Here is a 22,635-nt window from a genome sequence, read left to right as displayed (position 1 = left end):
CAGGCAACCTGTTCATCTTTTGGAACTCATATCAAAGGTTATCTCCCTTCTAACTCCCACCCCTTACTGCCAAGGTCCACAGAGGTAATCACCCTCTGTTCTCTGCTCTACTTTATCCCATACAAACATCTATTGTTGCATATTACATTTTATTATTTGTTTACATATTTGGCTCTCTATTAGATGTGAATCTTGAGGTCAGGTATTGACCTCAGGAAAATCCTTTTTTATGGAGTCTTTGATCCTCTGACTCTACCATATAATGATTTTCCTTTTCTTGGGAAACAGATACTATTAATAGAATAAGATTGTTCGTCAACTGTTTTAAGAATGGTCTCCTGAGGTCTTTGTGAATCTCTCGTCAGAAACAGGCTGTATGTTTGTAAAAAAAAGAAAGAGCATTTTTATTTTTATTTTTACATATTGTATTTAAAGGACCCTCTTTTTTAAGAAATCATGCTGTTTTGCTTTTTATGTTTTGTTTATGAAGTAGGAAGAAACCTGCCCCTTGTTGTCCTAAATGAGAAGAGAAACGTCTGTTTGTCACTGTGGGTTCACAGTTTCTTTCAAGAGGGAAGTAGTAAGAGCAGTAAGAATTCTCTCTTCTTGGAGGCGTCACTTGGTCATGCTAGCAGCAGCTTAGCTGTGAATGGTAGACCCTGTTTTTCCTGGCAAACTATGTGAGCTGGGCCAGCTTCAGGACCTTAGCCATTAGATTAATTGAAGCGTCTCATCTTGAGTCAGAGAGTAGGAATGGTGTAGATAAAAACCTGGTTATGTTCGACCTAAAGTCTGACACAACTGTAATTATTCAGTACATGTTTGTACAATTAGGTTGAACCAATTCTTCCTTTCTTTGGGGAAGAAAATTTAGGATCATTTTGCCATCAGTGCTTCAGCAAGTCATTGTTAATGTATTTTATGCTAAATATATTATAAATTATATAACTGTATTAAAGTTTTACATTGAGTATTGTCTAGTTTTAGATGAATGAGCAAAAAAATCAATATGGCATTGTGGGGAAGAAGTAGAAGTGTTGGAAAGCTTGATTTGGTATAGAATCTCTGTGAGAGGGGTCAAATGGTAAGATCTATGTGGACAGTGATATGGTCTTGCTTGTTTACTAAGGGATCCTTGGTCCCTAGCACAGAGCCTGGTAAACAGTTGGCACTGCGTTATCATTAGATTGAAGGCTGATTTGATGAAGACCAAATTTCTCTGGATAAGTTGCTATTTATGTGTTAGGTCTTCTTATGATCTCCGTATGTGAATTTATATTATTCAAGTCTTAAGTCATGGTTCTGTTTAGTCTGCTTTCTGTTGTTGCTAGGACTTTAGTATTGTTTTTTATCTGCCAGCTAGTCTGGGGTTAATAATGGTATTAGAATAGCATGCTTTCTGGAAACATAAATGAAGAACTCTCTGTTGATTCCTAAAGTGAGGGATGAGAGTTGTACAATTCATAGTAGATTTCAACCAGTTTTCTGTTACAGGCTTTAGTTGCTTGTCCCCTAACCATGGAAAAACATGGAGATGAATGAGAATGCAAGGAGATTATTATGTGACATGTCCCAGTGAAAAGTTTGATGGGAAATAAAGGAGAAAGTATATTTGAGGGTTGAATTCCTGGTTGACTTTTAAAAAATGAAGGAATAAATTTACAGTTGAAAGATTCTTAATTTGCAAATCAGGAACAGAAAAAGCAGATCAGAAGTAGTTAGTCATTTTAAAATGCAAAACTGAGTTTTGTGGTTATCTAAAATCTTTTAGGAGAATAGTATTTTGCATATTTCATGATCACTGTTACATCAACAGTTGCTTTGTTTTGCCATTTTAAGCAAGAGAGAAGTGAAAGAGGTCAGTGTATTATGTACTGGCAACAGCTGGCTGATAGCATTGAATACTTACGTAATTAAATATATGTGTTGGCTGTTGTCCTAACAGCTCTGTAGGTGGAGGCCCCAGAAAGCATGCAGAAACTTGCTTTAGCAGGATTAAAGAAGAAATCAACGTGATCTAAGACTGTGTTTTCAGCCAAGAGTGATTTCCTATTGTTTTGTTTTGAAAGAACTTCTACTTATTCTTGATGTGTGTGTTTATACAACAGCAGAGAAAAAAGACTCTTGGGTTTTTTTCTCCTCTTTCTCTGTGCTCTAAGTGTGAAAAACATAATCTTTCTTAATTTTTAGTCAGCAGTGTTGTTTAATAATGATAACGAAGTAAAAAACATATGACCTTTAAATCATAGGACATTATACTAAAACATGAACTGTTTCTATTCCTTACTTGTGGACGTTTTTGGTTTTAGGTGTCCTCTGGGCCATATTTAAAAGGTTACTTCGATATTAGACTACACTATGGCATGGTTGTCTATGATCATAAAAAATTGGGATAGGAGTGGCACTGAAGGATAAATAAAATCTACAGGTAAAATGCAACTGTGTTTTTAGTTAATAGCCTTCTCTGTGGATGCAAATCCTACTCAAACTACCCTGTGTTTACCTGTTACTGTTTTATAGCTTAAGGGTAGGCTGAAGCCTTCAAAGGCTCTGATGCCTGGATAGTACTTTTGTGGGAATTAGAAAAAGATGCTAATCCTTGTAGACACAGTTCGGCATGGCCCTGTGTAGCTGCCCCATGTAAATAACCCTGTATTTTATTTATCTCTCTCTGTACTCTATTTCAGATTTCCTTAGGGCCAGCCACTATGTCTTCTATCCATATCCCAGCACTTAATATAGTGGTTGACAATGATAGTTGAACAAATGAATGCATCAACTTACATGTTTGCTTTCTCTATGTATATTTATCCTCCCTACCCCTTCCACCTCCCTCCTCACCTCTGTCAAGAACTTTTTCCATATCTCCCATTCCTGTTAGATTGCATTACTTAGAAATTAAGTTCAGCTGCCTGTCATAGAAAACCTAGAAGGTGGAAGTTTAAATAAGATAGAAGATTTCTTTTTCTTTATATAGTGCAAGGTACATAATTAGGAAGCCGCTAGCTTTGATCTACCAATTCAAGGATGTGAAGGCTAAGTCTCTGATCTTTCCAATATGGTGTAAAATGGTTGCTACTCTCCCACCATTCTACCTACTTTCCGAAAAGGAGGAAGTGCTAAAGGGGATTTATTCCTTCTTTAAAGGAGGAAGTTGCACTCAAAACTCTGTGTTTACATTTCAATGGAAACTACTTTAAGTGGGCTTCTGTCTGGTACTGTAAGATAGTCCAAGCTTATCTTGTATTTTCCTTGCCTTAATCCTTTCATTGGGGAATGGTATAAAGAAACATAATTTTAGCACTAGGTATACTTTTTGCTACTGAGATGTCATTGCTTCTGGGCACTGTTAATGAGCAGAACTAGGTAATGTATATATATACCCAAACTTCTATATCTATTTCTGTATCTGGGTATATATTTGAAACTATGAGGTCATACTACTCCCTGTGATTTTTTTTTTTTGAAACAAATGCCTTCATTTAATGAAATAAGCAAAGTATTGAAATGTATCCATATTTACCAAGTTTTGTAAGTACTAGTAAGTCTGTTACTTAACTATTTTTTCTGTATTGTAGTGAAAACAAAACTCAAATCCTGTAACTTTGGGAAATTGATCTTAGAAATCCTTATTTACATCTACAGAATATATAAAACATAATGATATACTTTGAAAACTAAAAAAAATTTTTTCGGTTACAGTCGACATTCAATATTATATGAGTTTCAGGTGTAGAGCATAGTGATTAGACATTTATATAAGTTACCAAGTGATTTCCCTGGCACCATACATAGTTATTATAATATGTACTCTATGCTGTACTTTACATCCCTGTGACTATTTTGTAACTAACAATTTGTACTTCTTAATCACTTCACTTGTTTTATTCATCCTCCCTACCCTCCTCCCATTGGGCAACCATCAATTCTCTATATCTATGAATTTGTTTCTGTTTTGTTTTGTTTGTTTTTTAGGTTCCACATAGAAATGAAGTCATATGGTATTTGTCTTTGTTTCACTTATTTCGGTTAGCATAATACTCTCTCGGTCCATCCATGTTGCTGCAAATGGTAAGATTTCATTCTGATGGCTGAGTAATATTCCAGTGTTTATATGTACTACATCTTCTTTATCCAATCGTCTATTGATGGACACTTGGGTCTTATTTTCTTATCCATTCAGCCACCCTATGTCTTTTGATTGGAGCATTTAATCCACTCACATTTAAACTATTGCTAACTATGTAGTTATTACCATTTTGTTATTCAGATTTTTGATCTTCCTCTTCTTCCTTTTCCTCCTCCTCCTCTACCTCCTTTCCTCTTTCCTCTCTCCCCCTTTAAAATTTCTTATAATATTGGTTTGGTGGTAATGAATTCCTTCAGCCTTTTCTTGTCTGGGAAGTTCTTACCTCTTCTTAGATTCTAAATGATAGCCTTGCTGGGTAGAATATTCTTGGTTGTAGGTCTTTGCTTTTCATCACTTTGAATATTTTGTGTCAGTCCTATTTGGCCTGCAAAGTTTCCTTTGAGAAATCAGCTAATAGTCTTATGGGGGCTCCATTGCAGGTAACTAACTGCTTTTTTCTTGCTGCTTTTAATATGCTTTCTTTGTCTTTAACCTTTGGCGTTTTAATTATAATGTGTCTTGGCGTGTGCCTCTTTGGGTTCATCTTGTTTGGAACTTTGTGTGCTTCCTAGGATTCTGTTTGTTTCCTTACCAGGTTAGGGAAGTTTTCTGTCATTGTTTCTTCAAATAAATTTTTAATTCCTTGCTCTCTCTCTTCTCTTTCTGCCACCTCTATGACATAAATGTTGTTATGCTTGTTGTTGTCTCAGAGTTCCCTTAAACTAGCCTGATTGATCGATTGCTGTTTCATTTGGGTGTTTTCAACTACTTTATCTTCCAAATTGTTGATTTGATCCTCTCCTTCATCTAATCTGTTGTTGATTCCCTCTAATGTGTTCTTCATTTCAGTTATTCTTCATTTCTGATTCTTTTTTATGGTTTCTCTGCCTTTTGTTTAATGTTAACTGTCTTTCTGTTGAAGTTCTCACTGAGTTCATCTAGTCTTCCTCTAAGTTCATTGAGCATCTTTATAACCAATGTTTTGAATTCTATATCTGATAGATTGCTTGCCTCCATTTCGTTTAGTTTTTCTTCTGGAGTTTTGTCCTGTTCTTTCATTGGGAACATGTTTCCTTCTCTCCTCATTTGGGCTACTTCTCTGCGTTTGTGTCTATATATTAGGTAGATCTGTTATGTCTCCCAGTCTTGGTAAGGTGGCCTTATGAAATAGGTATCCCGTGGGGTCCAGTCTCCCTGTTCATTTGAGCCTGGTACACTAGGTGTGTCTCTTGTGTGTGCTCTCCTATTGTAGTTGAGCCTTGATTTCTGTTGGCATGTCAGTGGGTGGAATTGATGCTCAGGGTGACTGGCTGTCCTCAGACTGCCCATGACTATAGAGGATAAACTATTGTATGTGGACTCCACTGAGTGGGATTCACTGTAGCAGAGCTCTGGTGCATACTGAGTCTACCTTTTGGGTGTGTTGTTTGTGGAGCTAATTGGGTGGTGCTCTTGTGTGGTCTGAAGCTGGTGACTGGGTATGTTGGTTCTGGTGCAGGTCAAGGTCAGCTGCTGCCTGTGCCAAGCCCAGGGCCACATGGTAGGAGCTACAAAGTGATCTGCAGTTGGTAGCTGCCTGTGCTAGGCTTGGAGGTGTCTGGGAGAGGCTATGCTGCAAACCGAAGCTAGCTGCCACTAGTGCCAGGCCGGGAGCCACTTAGCAAGAGGTACAGGGCACTCTGAGGCCAGCTGCTGCTTGTTTGGGGTTCGTGGACCTTTCAGAGATTTAAAAAGAGTCCACAGCATGGATTGAGGCCTCCTACTTGTGAGTAACAGCTGCTGAAAGATGTTCACACCTGTGTGCAAGTTTTTGTGAGGCGAGTTCTTAGGGAGTCACCAAGGTTGGGTGAATTTGATGGAGACTTAGATTTGGCCCCTTCCTGCACCTGCAGGCCGAGTTGGGGAAGGGCCCAGCAAAGGAACAAAATGGTGGAGAGAACTATCCCTCCAGCCCTTGCCTTAAAGCCAGAGAGTTCAGTTTCTCCCTGTATGTCCCTGGCACTTTTTGAGCTGCTGTCCAGCTGGAGCTCAGAGTAAGTGTGTCTATCAGTGAGTAAGTCCTCGTGCAGGCCCTTTAAGAAAGCCTGGGACTTCTAATCCCTGTTGATTTTCACACCCAGGTGTTGTAAGAACTCTTTTGGCACTGGTGGTCCAGGAAGCCAGGTGTGGAGCTGAGACCCCTTACTCCTGAGGGGATGATCTCTGCAGCTGAAATATCCCTCCCAATTCCTAACTGCCACATACGGCTGTGAGACCAGCCTGTTTTTCATCTCTGCATCTCCTGCTTGTCTCTCTGTGGCTTCTTTATATCATTAGTTATAAGAGTCTGTTCAGCTAGTTTTCAGGTGGTTCTCAAGGGTGATTGTTCTATAATTTAGTTGTAATTTTGGCGTGGCTGTGGGAGGAGGCTAACTCAGTTTTTATCTACTTTGCCATCATGACCGGAATTCTTCCTTTGATTCTATTTCAACTGCGGAGGATTTATTTCTGGCCTTTTCTCTAATATGGAACTCCATTCTATAATGATGAGAAACACAGCTCTCATTTTCCATAATGTATTTATGTTATTTGTTTAATTCAATTAAATATATAGAGTGGTTTCAGAATTACTAACCCATTCTCCTATGAAAGACATTTCTGACTAGAGTGTAATATTTGTTTTAAGTTCGTTTTTCTTTAATCTTACAATATTTAGTCAAAATGCTGCTTTTCAAAGTGACTTAGCTTAGTTCTTTGCCACCCCATTCAATGTGGTTATGTTATTAATTTGCAATTCAATTAGGTTACTTTATTACTACTTGTAGTCCATTATGAATTCTACCCACTTCCTGTCTGGTGTTAATTTATTTTGAATATATGAAATGTTAGCACAGTTCTCAAAGTCAGAAGTATTACTGACTACTCATTCTTTTTACCATCCCCATTTTTTTATTTCCATCTACCTGTCTCCCGTTAGCTTCTGGTTTATTCTTTTTTAATACGTACAAGCACAAGTCAAGTCATGATTTTACTATTTCTATCATGCCTTTTACATTTCACTATGAGGAAGAACTGTTTTTTCTCCCCCATTTTTTCAATTATTTATATCAATATCGATTAATGGTCATTTATTCTGAGTCATAAGAGGTATTTTTTCTTTAAATTAACAAAATGTTAATTTAAGTAAATGTTAGGAACATTGTATTTTTGTTCTAGTGGTTACCTTTGTCTTCATACCTTTGAAATGGCTGTGTTCCTGTTACCTATTTAATCATTTACATCTTTTATGTTAGAGTTTAAATGGTATCCTTTAGTTTTGACTTTCGCTAACCAGTGAACTTATTTTATTTTCATTTCTTCTTTCTTCACAATTTTTGCATTATTTCTATTGCGTTACAGCATATAACATTTGTACATTAGTCTTCAAATTTCAAATTAATGTCCTCACCTTTATTTTGGTTTTAGATCTACAGTTACATGTATGAATAGGCTTATTACTCTTTTTATTTTTTTTGAACACCTTTCATTTGAAGGCTCACATGAATCAATTATTAATGGGGAAGAAATTTTTTCACTTTAATATTTTTATTTTTCTATTATAGTTGGCATACAATATTATATTAGTTTCAGGTGTACAGCATAGTGATTAGGCATTCACATAATTTACAAAGTGATCACCCTGATAAATCTAGTATCTATCTGACATTGTACATAGTTATTACAATATTACTCATTATATTCTTTATGCTTCACTTTGCATACCCATGACTATTTTGTAACTACCAATTTGTACTTTTTAATCCCTTCTTCTTTTTCACTCATCCTCCCTGTATTTCTTCATTACCGTTTATTAAATATTTATTAAATTTTTAGATTGGATCTTTATATGGGATTTTGGGGTGGGCTAGTTAGGAAGGCTTTTTGAAGGCATAAGTCTTAATCTAGATTTCAAATGAATTCTACGATATTTATTTATAGTAAGAGAAGACTATTCCAGACACAGCAGAAAAAAAATTCAAATAATTCTTTGTATATTATTTTCCTTGCCATTCCTATTGCTGCCATCCTGTTCCCAACCCCCTTCAGGCAAGATTTGGATTATTAGTAGGAATGAAAATTATATGTGGATCATGTCATGTTCTGTTTGTAACTAGCTGACAAAGGGTTCATTATGATGAGTAGCGGTGTATAGGATAAATTAAATGTGTTATTTTTCTATTAGTAATTTGTGGATATGAGTGAAGTGAGTGGCATTTTTATCTATGGTAACCGACCTTGTAGATTAGACTACTATCTGAGGAGGTCCTTCCAACCGATATCTCTTATGTGTTGGACAGTGTACTAGGCACTGGGGATATGGGTCATGTCTTCAGGTATAAATAAGCTTATTTAGGGGAGAGCTTTAAATCTAGTTATACTCTGTGTTGAATGGCTTTCTAGGGAGATTCAGGTGTAATTAAATTATGTATTTCCTGAAAGATGAATAAATGTTGCTTCTGAAATTTATTGGAAGAACATCTTTTAGAATACACTGATATTAACAATGTTGATTTTTAAAAACTATTTTGTGATACATATAGACTCCCAAGTGTTGATGATTTTTAAAGACATTATATTCAAAGTTAGTTATTTTTATGAACATGTGCCAAATTAAGGAAAACTGAGGATGAATTTTCTGACAGCAAAATCACGGTTAGCAGTATTTGATTCTTTACGATCATTCCTCAAACCACTATTGTTCTAGGACTAGTCTTTTTTTTTTTTTTTTTAAAGATTGTTAAAACTAGGACAAGTTGTCACTTGTTTGGAATTGTTCTTTTAATAAGGAAGACTTTATTAAGACAATGTCATCTGTCACTATATGATTCTCAATTCTGGTTGAAAGAAAATCTTTATTTTCTACATGTAGCTTTTTTTAGAAATTCGGCACAACAAGGCAGTTTTGCATCAAATCTTAAGCCTTAAAAAACATTGAAAAATATAATTTAACAATGTTGGTTCTGTCTAGCAAGGCAAGGCTGTTTATAATAGGGCAAAATTAAACCTGTGTTTTGTTTTGTTTTTTGCACTCCTACAAAGAGGTATCTTGTTTTATCATTAAAGTTTTTTGACATCATGATTTGATATCAATGATACTAAAGTATTTAATGCCTGAAATGAACAATCACTATTTTGTGAGAAATGAAAAACAGATTAGGAAGGATACATGGTTTCAGTTTGTTTGTTGCATCACATTAGTTAAGCCTTTCTCCTGTTGGCCCATTTTATCTCATTTGTTTCAGTATTGTCATGAATGCATTTACAGTTTTTTAAAAAGATGGCCTCTCTATGTAGATGAATCTCTATAAGGAACAGAATAGAAAGTTGTACTAATATCTCCTAAGCTTGATCTGGAGTTTAAAATGCTTCAAGGCAGCACCAGTCCTATGAATGCCGACCTTTGGGAAATCCAATTTTTTCCTGCTGCTAATAGTGTGTCACACCCATCTCCCAACCCCTACGAGTGTGCAGGCTTGAACCAATATCTGCCTTAGTCTAAATTCTGTGTTCTTTCCATTTACTATGCTTTACAAAGTTATTGAATTCCTACTTTATGCCAGGCATTGTGTTAGGGGCCAAGGATTTAAAAAAAAAAAAAAAAATCAAGTAAGGCAACCTCCTGTCTTTTATTTGATAGGAAACACAGTATGCTAGTTATTATTTCTGAGCCCCAAACCCAGCCTTCTTTGCCTTGCTTTGTAGAGCTGGAACTGGGCGCTGTAATAGTTCTCCTTTGTTAGCAGCTTTGTCAGCAGAGGGTGCTGGAGGGAAATTGCAAGGTGACAAGCAGCAGGAAAGCACTTCTCTTGTTTTCAGTCCTTTCTTTTCTACATTCAGTGCAGGAGTCAGGTGAGGGTGTGTGGAAGGCCTGATGAAGCTCATGTGACAGTATAGATCCTGCCTTTTCTGCAGAGACATTGCAGGCCAGATGCCTCAAGAAACTTGGGTTCTAACTGTGCCATACCCTTTGTCTTTCTCTGAGCTTCCATTTCTTCTATGACTGGATAACATTTATCTTTTATTATCTAGATCTAACAGCACTTCCTTCTTGAAGTCTTTCCTAAACTTCCAACCCAAGTTACATCCAACCCAAGTTACATTTCCTAACTTGAACTACTTTTAAGCATGCTATTTTTACCATAGATATATTGTCCTATGTACAGTAGTCCCCCTGCCAATCTACAGGGGATATACTCCAAGACCTTCAATGGATGCCTGAAACTGTGAATATCTATTTATCTATCTATCTATCTGGCTATCTACCTATCATCTGTCTGTCTGTCTGTCTATTATCCATCCATCATCCATCCTGTGTTTTTTTCCTGTACATGCATACCTCCTTATGATAAAGTTTAATTTATAAATTAGGCACAGTGAGAGATTAACAATAACATAATAAATGTACTGTAATAAACGTTATGTGAATGTGGTCTCTTTCTCTCTTTCTCAAAATATCTTATTGTACTGTACTCACCCTTTTTGTGATGATGTGAGATGATCCAATGCCTATGTGATGAGATGAAGTGAGGTGATTGATATAGGCATTGTGACGTAGTGTTAGGCTGCTTTCAACCTGCTAATAAGGGTTTCTTGAACATAGGCACTGCAATACTACCACAGTTGCTGTCTGATAACATAATTAGTAATTGGCATATAAAGGGTGGATACTCTGAACAAAGGCACGATTCACATCCCTAGTGGGATGGAGTAGGATGATGGGAGAGATTTTATCATGCTACTTAGAACAACATGCAATTTAAAACTTATGAATTGTTTATTTCTGGAGTTTTTTTAGTTAATATTTTTGGATTGTGTTTAACTGTGGGTAGCTGAAACCGTGGGTAAGGGCAGACTACTGTATTGTAATTTTTAGTCGATTTGTGTTTCTCTTCCAGAAATCTGTGAGCTCTTGTTTATTTCAGTATACTCAGTGCTTACCATAACCTCTCAAATGCTTACTGAATTAATTTAAATCTATTCTACTCTACCCCTTTCTTCTATGTAGTAAAATATTGCTTCTGAGGGAAATAATAACTTTTAATGAGTAATGTATGAGGCACTTCTGTATACTTTGTCTTATTTAATCTTATTTCAATTTGAAGAAACAAGTACTCTTACAGGGATTGAATATCTTGCCCTGAGGTTTACATGGCTAGGAAGTGATGGAGTTGGTTTTTAAATCTGGGCCTGTCTCATTCCAAAGACCCTAAAATATTCAGAAGATATTATAAGTTAAATAAGTTTTTGTGTGTTTCTCTTTTTTTATGTTTCTAATGTTTATTTTCATTATATAGTTAACATAGATCCATAAGAGTACTGCAGTAATCCAGCATTCAGTTAAAAATTCCTACTTTTATTTATACTTAGAGATTTATCTGTTAGCAGAAAATTGCTTGTGGGTAGTATCTTGTCCTCTTCAAAATGTTTCTTTAATCTCTCATAGTGTTGTTTTAGAGGAAGAAAATCACAAGAGGAAAAAACCATAATGCTTGTTTTATGACTATTGTATAAATCCACCTGAGGTAAATGGTATTTTGTCATTGATTGTTAAAGGTTTATGTTGTGATACTGATTTTCAAAGTCATAGTTGCTGTATCTCAAAATCATTCAGAACTGAATGATAAGGAATTCTGTTTTTATTGTGTAAGGCTTATGTTTTATAAGACTCATCTTAGTGTTAAAAAAATAGCTGATTTCCAGAAATATCATTGGTTGTTGATCCATAGACTTTTAAAACTATTATTATTCCTTCTAAGTTATAAAAAAGTAGCTTGCAGATTGTAGAACATTTGGCAAATATGATGAAAAGTCAACTGTATTCCCATATGTAGTGGTTACCATGGTTAACATGCTGGCATATGACTTTCCAATCTTTTTTCAGTATTGGTTTCTCTCTTTTATAGAAGAAATTGTTTAGTGCTATATTTGTATCCCACTTTATAAAAAGCACTTAGGTTTATTACATGATACAACATTACTTTTAAATGGCTGTGTAATATTTCATTTTATGGATATATTATAATGTATACATTCTTTGACTGAGTACTTAGATTTTATTCAATTTGTCATTCACTACAATAGATAATTATACTATCAAATAAATGAATATCTTTGGGCATAAGTCTTTGTGTTCATTTCTGGGCATTATTAATTTTTTATGTAGGTCACATTTCTGAAGGTAGAATTTTGGGTCAAAGACAGCATTTTAAGAGCTCTAGATTTATTTTGTTACATTTTTCTTTAGAAAAAACATATCCTTACAGAGACGCATTTTTCTCTCATGTGCTTTTAAAAATATCAATTTTGTCTAGTTTAACAGGAACGGGGATGATAGCTAATTGTTTTAATATGTATTTCTTTGATTATCAATGAAATGGAACATTCTTATATTTATTTGTGTTAGTTACTATTTACATTGTTTTTGTTATAGACTTCATAGTTTTCTGGTATATTTATTTGAGTTTCTTGTATATTGAGAATCAGCTGTAAAAGAACTTTTAAAATCAGGACTGCTTTACCATCCTTGTAACATGATAATCAAGAATAAATTTAAAATTCAAATCCTGAGACAAGATTTTGCAGATCTTATGTGAATTTATTTCATAATGTTCCTGTGTACCCAATATTGTCTGCTTAGTACTTTGATCAGTGTTAAAAAAAAGGAAATTGAGATTATGACATGCTATGATAATTATTTTGCTAATCAATAATGTTGAATATATTTTTAAAATAAAATGAGATATGTATTTCATGTAACAAATATTATACTACTGTATATTTTAAGAAGTTGGAAATATCCAAGGGAACAGGCCATAATGACTGAAATTCTTTAGTGAAAAAACTGTGAGTGGGTAAGATGTTTTATGACCCCCCCATCACAAGAGGTTTTGTGGCTCACATTTGTAAGCTGCCGTTCATTGTATGTCTCTTCTCTTTGGCTCTCTCCAGCTCTTCTTCCTGAATATTTGGACTAATTCCTGCAGAAAATATGAGTTCACAGTGTTGCCCTCTGGGCCAGGGCATCTCTGGGCCAGCAGACCCTGAGCAGCCACTGCTGCTGAGAGCAGGTGCATGTGCAGATGGCATGGTGGGGCCAGCTTGCCTTCTGCTTGGTGGTGCTGGGAGAAGGTGATTGATAATACAGTTTACTTCGCGTAATGGTCTGAGGCAAGGGGATCAACAGTACCAGGCTGAATGAAAGTCAGAACTGGCAGAGCAAAAACAAACACACACACACACACACACACACACACACACACACACACACACACACACACACACACACACTTAATCTGTAGTTTTATTAAACTTCCTTATTAGTACTCCTAATCAGTGGCCTTGGTGCTTGCTGTTTTGTCTCCTTGTCTCCTCTCTTGCGCTGTATCTTCTGATGGAGGTAGTGATAGTAGATACAGAAAGGGCTGAGAGCAGCTCTCCTGGGTTGGAGAAGGTATTCAGTCATCAATGCTTACATAAATTAGGGTAGACTCCACGCAGTGTAAAGGGAGCTCATTATATTATATACCCTAATCTGGCATTTGTCTCCAAAGTGGGGTATACCTACCACGAGGATAGATGAAACAATACATTGGGAGTTAAGGTGGGAAGAAAATACTAAAATCTTCATTTTTATCTAATTCTTTTAAAATTCCCATTTCTGTATGTTTTTTATAATGCATACATCCTTTTTAATAGTAATATAAGTATGTAATTTATAAATATATACATAAATTGGGGAGGTATGTTCAGAAGTTTTTAATTTTTAACTGTGTACAGCATGAAGTTTTACATTTTCTAGGACTTTGTCTTATGGGATTTGTTGTATAGGTATGGTAACTTTTACTTATTCTTAATACTAGGAAGTGAGAACATAAACATAAAGTTACTATCTATTGAGTTTGTTTGTTTGTTTGTTTGTTTGTTTCCCTCTGAGTAAATCAGGCTTAATAGAATATATGAAGAGCATGAAGTCGAGGACAATTCTCACTCTTTTTTTTGTGGGGTGGGGGGGGAGGCGGCTTTTATTCTGAATTTTAAAATATCAAAATGATAAGACTTTAGAGATGATTAGTGTAGAAATGTTCTCAGTTTATTTAATCTTAGAGTTCACCTGGAGTTTTATAACTGTTTTAGGAAGGTTTTGTTTGGAGCCCCAAACATCATGAGATCTTGTGAATTCTGCCTACAACTAATAAATAAGTGTAATGATAATAATTTGTCTCTAGGTTTCTTCATCTTAATTCTTTTAAATGTTTGTCTATAATGTTTAAAACCATTCTGGGGTTTTAATTTAGTATTACATAGAATTTCTGTCTGGGTCACTGAGGGGTTAGTTATTTTTTGGAATTTCGAAATTTCATTATTCTTGTAGTTCAAAATCATCAAAACTAAAATGAAACCACTATAGAAAATTTGCTGATGATGAATTTCAACTACGAGAATTTATGGTAATTATCATTTTTGCATTTTTCCCCCCTTAGGATAAGTTTTTTTTTTTTTTTTTTTTAGGTTTCAGTTTTAGTTTGTTGTTGTTGTTAGCAGTCTAGAACCTAAGAAAGAATAACCAAGCCTTTTGGATAACTTTAGAAAACCAATATATGAGGGGTCATAATTAAGAGAAGATGGGAGCTACTAACAGTGTTAAGAAGTTGAGAGCCAGAACTGGCACCAGAGCAAGGAATCACATCTCAGCTGCTGTCAGAGGGGATGGCCCTTCATATTCTAAGAAAGCCTTTCACTTTTCTTCCTCCCTTCTCATTTACTTGACAAATATATTTTTAGTGTGCAAATATTTATTGTCTTTTCTAGTCAGTCAGAAATACTAACCATTTCTGGTAATTTACCCAGTTGAGATAAAGTAATTCTTGTTATTCAATTCCGGGTCACTAAAATCCTTTTAGGCTAAACTTTTAGAACTATTGGCTATATGAACTTTTTGTATGTATTTTACAAAGAGGAAGAATAGCCACTTTCCTCCTTCCCAGAAACATTTGTCCTTTGAAGAACAGGAGAAATGACAATTATCTTTCCAGATAGATGTGTTCTTCCAGGGACAAATGTTCTGTATAGTTCTTCTTAATTAATATACTTCATCTCCCTAGCACTATGCATAACAGCAGTCTTACTTTTTTGACCCTGAAAGGTCAAGATCACAGGAATACTTTTGCCTTCTCTTGTCATGTTTCATCCATTTAATGAGGATGATTAAAGTCTAATACTAAAAGCTTTGCATAAGGCCTAGTTATACTTGAACTTGGGGTTGCTTACCTCAGAAAAATCTGTAGTTTAAATAACTTGTAAGTTGTCTTGCTTGCTATGAATCTTATTGAGAACTGGCCAGCTCCTTTCATAGGAGTCAAAGTTTTTATTCTGGATGCAGAAGAATCTTTAATTCCACAGAAGAAGAAGAGTGGACATCTCTACATGTGCAGTAGATGTCATTCTTTGAGTTGTGCAGAGATGGTTCTAGTCCCACATCTTTTGCATATTCTCTATGTTTATATTAATTTTGTTATGAAGCATCAACTTGGCAGAGGTAACATGGACCATTGCTACATTGATGCCAAGGCTAAAGAAGTCCCTTCTCCAAACCGGCCATGAAGGTAATGAAATATGTCATAATCTCAAAGTGCTGAAATAAATAAAAACTACAGTAAAGACTGTTTTTACTAGTTTTCACCTCTAGTAAAAAAGTAGAAGATGTTTTTAAGACCCTGTAGAATGCAGAGCTGCTTCTTTTCCAGCCAGTAATTTTGAAAGATGTAGATACAGTATATGCTGTTTTGAACTTTCTTTCTGGAAAGAAGTCAAGTTGTTCAGCACCTTTGGAACTGGATGTTCTCATGCTTCTACACAAAATTCGATACTGATAGGAATATCCAGAATTGTTTCTTAAAGGCTATCTAGGGCATTTGGCCCACTAGCCAGTGGCCCTTTATCATCTGATAGATCTCATCTCTATAAATTCCTTTTTTTCCCCTACCTGGGTGAAGGGCTTGCTATCAAATTATCCTCTAGGACTGCTCAGGTTATAGGTCCATCCAGATGTTCATAAATACACACTGCTTTCTCTTTGAGAGCTGAGCTCAGATGTCATAATCGGAGGAAGTGAATTTCTACACCACTAGGGAGCTTTGGTTTCTTCATATTTGCTAAATCAGTTGCACCAACTAGTTTCTTGATACCTGTTTCTGCTACTTCCATCATTCTTTTGTTGCTTACCTTTTCTCTGTCCACGCAGATATACTCTGGATTGCCATTCTTTCTGCAAGATGCTGTGTGCAGCCGCCCTAGTTTTCACTGATATATACATTTTTTTATTGTGATAAAATATACATAAAATTAACCATCTTAACCATTTTCAAGTGTAGAATTCTGTGGCATTAATTACATTCACATTGCTGTGCAGCCATGACCACTATCCATATCCAGAACTTTTTCATCATCCCAAACTGAAACTCTGCTGTACCATTAAGCAGTAACCCCCCATTCCCTCCTTCCTCCAATCCTGGTAGTTACTGTTGTACTTTCTGTCTTTATGAATTTGTCTTCCAGTTACTTCATATAAGTGGATTCACTGATATTTTAAAAATAGATCTGAAAAAGCCACTGGCATGTTTCTTGAGTGCATGGCTTAAATCACCAATTAAGTTTGCATTTCTTCTTTTTAGCTATGGCGTCAAAGGCATTCCACATTGAATGGGCAGCTAGGAGCAAGGGAGCAAAACATGGGGAGACTCCAGATGATGGGCTCTCCTCCTTTTAAGACAGACTGATATTGAGAAGTTATCTAAAAACAAAATAGAGTTGTCTGTGGCCATGCTACCCTGAACAAGACCAATCCCTTCTGATCTCAGAAGCTAAGCAGGGTCGGGCCTGGTTAGTACTTGGATGAGAGGCCACCTCGGAAGACCAGGTGCTGTAGGCATAAAAAATTTTAAAAAAAGGTATCGTAAGCTGACAACGTCCTTGCAATCTATGAGGTTGACCAAGGATTGCCTTGTCTAAAGTAAATAAGTAAATAAATAAAAAATAAAAACAAAATAGAGTTCTTCCCTATATTTTTACAATCTTCAGTGGCAGCAGTGTTGTATTTACAGAATAAGGAGAATTTCAAGTTACTCAGACTTGAGTTAGGCTTTAAGGCTCTAGAGATTTTAAGGTTGGAATGTGAATTCTTTAAGAAATCAGGTAGCTAAAAGCATCAGAAATTAGTAAAGGAAATAAAATCTGTCCTTGAGAAAACAAAAATTAGAAGGTAGACTAACAGCAAAGACACTTACCTTTGGTTGTCTCTGTAAAGCTAGTATATAGGCATTTAATGCATGGATTAAAGAAAAATATTAGAGTTTCTATATTTAGTAGTTTTTTTTAAAAGTACATATTTTAACAAAACTACTTAAATTTTGCCCAAATATCTCTAAAATTATTTTTAATGTTCGATATGTTAAATGGAAAGATACTATCATGGAAGAATAATCACAACTTATATAGCATTTGAGTTAATGCATTGTAACCCTTTCATTAACATTTTATAAGTAGTCTATGACCCTGTGTGCTGCTCACTTTTTTTCCTCTTTTCCCAGTTAGGACTTGAGTCAAGCAGTATGTGTTGAAGAATATTTTGTATGATGTGGATTCTCAACAGTCATTTTTCAAAATGTTCATGTGTAATAAATTCAGTATTTTTCATTTGCTTATGAGAATTAAAAAAAAATCTTGTATATTGCTTTATCAGAAACTTGACTACTGAGATGATAATCTAACCTTTAGCAGAATTTCTGGTGACTATATAGGATATTATTTCCTTATACCAGTTCATTCAATAAGAAAAAAACTCATTAGACGCGAAAGGAAGAAGGTTGGCCATTGTTTTCCAGGGTTGTATGAATTGGAAATTACAAAATGTAATACAAAAACTAGTGTAAATATCCTACAAAACATGACTGAAATAAACTGATTTTGTTTAAAAAACAAAACCAAACTCCACTGAGATGTGCAGATAATTCACATCTTTAAGTAAGATGGTTTGAAATACAAAAATGCACTGTGCATCATTGTTCGAAAATAGCGGTTTCTTGAGGAAAGTTTTGGTTTCTGCTTTGGGTGACATGTTTGAACTGGCAAGTGAATTGTATTTCCTAATAATTAAATTTTTTATCTGTTTTTGAAAGGTATGTGATAGATGAAACATGAAGGCCACTTTTTGGGGAAAATTTAAATAGTGTAATTTAAGGGAAAATTGATTTTAATGGAAAAAAACACTGGTAATTGCTGGTGGACTGTTGATTACTCAGAGCTTTTGTTTTTAATAATTTTTGAGTCACAAACCATTCTGATACTCTGATAAAAGCTAAGGACATTTTCCCCTTACCAAAAAGAAACACATTTCACAGCATGAGAAAAGTTTTCATACAGTTTCATTTGGATTTCTGGAAAGTCATACATGGATTTCTGGAAAGTCATACATGGATGTCAAATTCTTTTCTAACTTTTCTTCTAAGGGCTGTGTAATGAATTGATTGACATGTCAGCTTTGTCATTCATTTAGTTTTTGCCAAATAAGTTTAAGGTAGGGGAGCTACTTCTCTATAAGACTCATACCACGTTTTGCCACACAAAGATATTTATTAATCATTCATAAGTGAAGCAGGCTCAGAACAGTTAATACAGTTTGTTACATATGCTTGATGAAGATTCACATCTCTCTCCTTTTACGTGCCTTGTCTACCATTTTGTATGAAAGGTTCATCCAGGCAGACACAGTGACATTTTAGAAGTAGGATTTGGTTACCTTTATTTCAACATCAGGCAATAAAGAATCCTCTCATGACTGGACACAGGACCTTTTAGAGATTAAGTTTTGGGAACTATCTCTAAGGGTAAAGGCTGCAGGCCTCACTAATTCTTGTGCCCTATTCATTCAGAAATGTATAGTGTCTCTAAATTTTTTAGTCAATCTACATTTCTTGAGTACTTTTAATAGATGAAAACCCATTTCTAGCAAGAATCTTGCCAGTCAACAAGCTACTATTTTTACCAATAAAATGCATTTCTGAAATTTAATATATTAATTAGCAAACCTTAAGTTGTTATTTGAGATATTGATAGTAGAAGCATTTATAGTAGCTGTCTCTGGAATTGGGGTTCTGATTAGAGTGTTCTGGACTTTGCATTATTGACTAGGGCAACTGGATACCCCTAGACTTGAAGTTTGTGCTACATAAACATATCTCATTCTTTATACTCAAGTGTTTTAAAGACTTGGCAGACATTGTAACAGTAGGTAATAATTCATATGCTTTATATCAATGAGTTACCTTATTTCATACTCATCTGCTTTTACCTTCCTATCAGTAGTGGATTTTAGTCCCAGTTTTGTGGTGGTCCATTGTGTATTCACATTGACTCTATCTCATGGTGGGGTGCCTAATGCATTGCATTGGTTATGGCTGTAATGTAGTGGCTGATATTGGTTGAATGAATGAACATTCAAAATACCCACTGAACAAATTTTTATGCAACCTTTTTATTTTAGAATAATTTTAGATTTACAGAAAAGTTGCAAAGATAATGTAGAGTTCCTGTATATCCCTTACCCAATTTCCACTATTGTTAATATCTTAAATTACTGTATTATATATGTACCAACTAAGAAAGTAACATTGGTACATTACTGTTAACTAAACACCATACTTTATTCAGGTTTCTTTAATTTTCCCCTGATGTTCTTTTCTGTTTCAAGATTTCATCCAGGTTACCACATAGAATTTAATTGTCATGTCTTCTTAGTCTCCTTTAGTCTGTGACAGTCTGTCAGATGATCTTTTTTTTTTTTTTTTTGACAGTTTTAAGGAGTACTGTTTTGTAGAATGTCAGTTGTTTTGTAGAATGACCTTGATTTGGGTTTGTCTGATGTTTTTCTCATATTTAGAGTAGGGTTATGGGTTTTGGGGAGGGAGATCACAAAGGCAAAGTGCCATTCTTATTACATCATATGAGGTGCCTACAAACAGTTTTATTTTTTATATTTTAGTCTCAGAATAGGGAGATGGGGAGAGCAAGAAGGTAGAATTTAAGTCACTCAGTTTTGCCTTGGTAAAACTTGTGGTAAAGATAAGTTAAAGGAACTGAATCTAAAGAAAAATTTTAATTTATCTAGGGGAATTCAGCCTTTGGTATTCCTGTCCTGCATCACTTTGGGTGTTTGAGGGTTGGTAGTCTTTACTTTATTTAAACACTTGACTGATATAAATCAGAGAAATGAAAAGACCAGTGGTATATAGATATATATCAAGAAAGAATTGCAATAATTTTTTTCAAAGTTTCTTAATCTCCTTTTTGAAGTCAGAAAAATTCTTAATTGGATATATTTCTTTATTTTCCTTTGCTGCTTTGTTTTTTCTTTTGCAGTAAGGTTTATGTTTTTCAGGCTGAGTTAATGATATTGAGGAACATTTCAAAGCATTTGTCACTAGAGTAGTTTATTCTTTAATGATGAGATGGCTTTGCAGACAGGTGACACACTTTAATGTATTAGAGACTAGTCTTGTTAGTTATTGATTAGTAATGAATAAATTATTGTCATTTTTAATCATAAGAAAATTTCTTTTGAGGATAACTAATCAGACTCATGTATTTCTTAACCAATGTAAGATTATCTTTTTTTAGTTATAGGAATAAACTTGCCTGCCTCTGCCCTGGGTAGATTTAGGATAAAGCAGACGGGTTTCTAGGTTTGTATTTTGATCTTTACTTTTATTAGGCAGATGAGAAGTATACTTGCTTAAAAATTACTTTAAACTGTCTTTCCTGTTGAGTAGGTTTTGAACTACCTGCTTGACAGATGGTATTGGAAGTAATTACTGAAATCATGTGTTTACCTGTACATGGACATGTGTTCACCAGATGCACCCTGTTTACCCAGAGCTGCTGATTTCTTAAAGAAATATACACCTTCTGGATAGAGTTGCATAACTCAGGAGAATGAATAAAAAGCTCGGCTAGCGAGAGTTCTCAATCTCTCTCAGTTGCGGAATTAGCTGTACTAAGAAGACCCACTCATATCTCTTAATGAGTGGTCAGGTTAGCCCAAACAACCATTTTCAGCATTATATATCTTATTTTGATTTACTTAGTACTTTAATTTTACCTGTCTACTGAATTATTTAACAAATAGCCCCCCAAAATGTAGATTCAACTGTAGTAATAGTGATCAATCAATGTTTTAATATGATGGTTATGGTTTATTATACTGTAGTGTTATTTGTATTTGATATTTTTAAAAACCACGTGTTTTCCAAACCACATGTTAAAGATGTAGTCATCTCCTCAGTTTCTAAATTCTGATTTTGGAGATCTGGCTTTTGTGTTAAGCATTTGTATTATTTTAAACAACTCATGGGTAATTCCTATATTTATGAAGATTGAAAATAGCTACTTTAATGTTTTATTAACCATCACAATTTAATTTGTTTTTCACCTAATTTCTATTTCTTTCTTCTGTTAAAAATGATAAAAACTAAATGATAGTGACCCCTTAAACATGTGTGCCTTAAATGTTCAGTTTTGAAACTGAGTGCATTTAACTGTCTATAAACACTGAGAAACAAGGAAAGTCATTGTTTCAAGATTTTGACAGGTGCAAAACTGTAAATAATTACAGGCCTGGGCAGAAACTAGAACAGAAGTTGCATAGCAGCTGGCAGGCCTGACCTGTGACAGGTCTGACCTGAGTTAAGTTGCCTAAATTTCATGGCAAGCTCAGATTTGTTTTATAGTATGAAATTTACCTTCTGCTACAAAAAGATTCTACCAATTGAGACTAGGTATCAGTTGCAAAAGGAGAAACATATGCAAGATATTGAGAGAGAAAACTGTCTATTGAGACACCTTTTATATGACTTCAGGACCAGATGGAACTTGTATCGATGAGTTTTAAAATTGATTTATGTGTTGACTGAAATAAATCACTCAGCATCAAATGGTATATAGCAGTTATACTTGAGGAAAGTGATCTGGTTTTTTTTTTTTTTTTTTAACTGTTTTCTGTTTGTAAACATTAAAAATTTTGGACTTATGAGAATATCTGACTTTGTAAAAAGGAAAGAAATTTTACTTATTTATAGCCTTGGAATACATGAATTGTACTTTTCTAGGTCTTCGTAAAGAGTAATGCCAATTTTTAATGACATTTTATCACCTTTATGTTCCGTTAGGCCGTCGTCCACTTTAAAATGACCAGATTTGTTGTTGATTCATAAAGAAGGCTGCTCACTGCTAGCAGCTTCTCCCTCCAAATACCATGTTGTTACCCTGAAAAGCTATCATTTTGAAAGGACAGGGTTCTGCTAGAGCAGAAGTAAAAAGCTGGTGACTTGTGGGCCCGATCTAATCTATAGATGGGATTTTCTTTGGCTTGCACGATATCTTAAAATTTTGACAATTTTACATTAAAAAATGTATATCTGCTTTATTGGAGAAACCGA

The 22,635-nt window shown here is 34.9% G+C and overlaps 1 protein-coding gene and 1 pseudogene across 10 annotated transcripts in view; both read left to right on the top strand.

Annotated features, from left to right (window-relative positions):
* Nucleotides 1-22,635, top strand: part of CDKAL1 (CDK5 regulatory subunit associated protein 1 like 1) — a 567,467-nt gene that overhangs the window by 96,741 nt on the left and 448,091 nt on the right. The window lies entirely within an intron of this gene.
* Nucleotides 16,957-17,075, top strand: LOC112477686 (annotated as a pseudogene).

This window comes from Pteropus alecto, unplaced genomic scaffold (assembly GCF_000325575.1).
Source record: "Pteropus alecto unplaced genomic scaffold, ASM32557v1 scaffold121, whole genome shotgun sequence".
Lineage (NCBI taxonomy): Eukaryota > Metazoa > Chordata > Mammalia > Chiroptera > Pteropodidae > Pteropus > Pteropus alecto.
Note: the sequence above shows the minus strand (reverse complement) of the source record. Positions and strands in the feature narration are given on the sequence as shown.